The 1,582-nt window shown below is 36.3% G+C and overlaps 1 pseudogene; it reads right to left on the bottom strand.

Annotated features, from left to right (window-relative positions):
- Nucleotides 1–879: 879 nt before the first annotated feature.
- On the bottom strand, nucleotides 880–1,316 carry LOC102824187 (annotated as a pseudogene).
- Between the last annotated feature and the right edge of the window lie 266 nt (nucleotides 1,317–1,582).

Genomic DNA, 1,582 nt, shown 5'->3' with positions numbered 1-1,582 from the left:
CCCTCTAGCTGCTCCTTGGAAACTCTATACAGAGTCACTAAGATTGGAACAGATATCATGGAATTTAACAACAACATGCAAACCTTTCAGAAACACTATACAGTGTTGCTTTGAGTTGGCACTAACCCAATGGCATGTACCAACAATAAAATGTGCAGCTTTAAGTGCAGCTTTTCCCACCTGAAGGACCCCCTCTAGCATTTCTTATAAATCAGGTCTAGGAGGTATGAACACTCTCAGCTTTTGTTTATCTGTGAATGTTTTAATTCCATCTTTATTCTAAAAGCAGAGTTTTACTGGCTATTGTATTATTGGTTGAACACTACAAAATTATCATTGTTCAACACTGTTATTTTACTACGTTCTGGTCCCCAAGGTCTCTGATGAAAAGCCAATGCTTAATCTTATCCAGCATCCTTTCCAGTTAACAATTTTCATCACCCTTGATTCTTTCAGGATTCTTCTATTTTTATCTTTAGTTTTTGAAGTTTGGTTATATTGTGACTTGGTATGGGTGTCTTTGGTTTAGCCTACTTGAATTTTGTTGGAAGATTTTGGCTTACTAGTACATCCCTGTTCTTTATCAGATTTAAACTTTTCTTTCAATATTTCTTCAAACATTGGTTCTGGCCCTTTCTCTTTCTTATCTTCTGGGTTTTCCAAGATACACATGTTAGCTCACTTGGTGATGTCCCACTTTTTTTATTATTATTATTTATTTACAGTATCTTAAGATAACTTGCCCTTGAATGGGAGCTTCCTTTGCAGTACTTTGAGGTATACAAGACGTATCTAGAAAATTTACTACTGTGGAAACTGAAGACTGCTTAAATTGAATGGGGCTGGAGACAGGGGTGGGCCTGTGGTTTTTCTTTTTGATTAATTGTTGTAACACTGTCCTTCAGGAAGTTGAGGGAGTTTCATATTTTCTTTACACATCATTAGGCTCTGAAGCTCTTGCAAGACAACTTTGATGCTATAAGAATTCTGCCATTTTGCCATTTGGCTCTTGGGTCCACCACTCCATTAAAACTATTCACTCCATTCATATTAATTTTTGTTACAAATTTTACAAAGGGGGGTGTTTCTGGGTATTTAGGTTCACATTCTATTTTAAGGCTGTATATCCACTTTTCATAAATTATTCTTGGAAGCCCAATTATCATCCTTGTCCATCTTGTAAGTGTCATATCTTCATCATCTTCTATACCCCAGCTAACTGTGCCATCTCCTACTCCTTTTTGGCCTTCTTCTAGTTCTTCCAACAGTTGAAAATTTCGAGGGACTTTTACTCCCGAACCCATGGTGGCTGCCATCTTGTGTCACTGTCACTAGAAGCTTGAGCCTTCATTCTTATTGCTTGCTATCTGAGCCTCTATACTTTTTTATTACTTTAACATATAGATTTTTTTCTTCCTGACAGCTCAAAGTTCATTTATTGTGTGTTCTACTTTTAGTAGCTGTAGAACTTTGAAATTCCTTAATTAAGTTTTCTAATCAAAGGCATCTTAATTCTCACCAAGAGACTGCAAATAGGTTGTAAAGAAGTATAAGGGTTGGTTAGATTTGTTATCCTGCTAGT

The sequence above is a fragment of the Chrysochloris asiatica genome, unplaced genomic scaffold, assembly GCF_000296735.1.
Source record: "Chrysochloris asiatica unplaced genomic scaffold, ChrAsi1.0 scaffold00309, whole genome shotgun sequence".
NCBI classification, from domain to species: Eukaryota; Metazoa; Chordata; class Mammalia; order Afrosoricida; family Chrysochloridae; genus Chrysochloris; species Chrysochloris asiatica.
The sequence above is the reverse complement of the archived record's forward strand: the minus strand, read 5'-3'. Positions and strand labels throughout refer to the sequence as shown.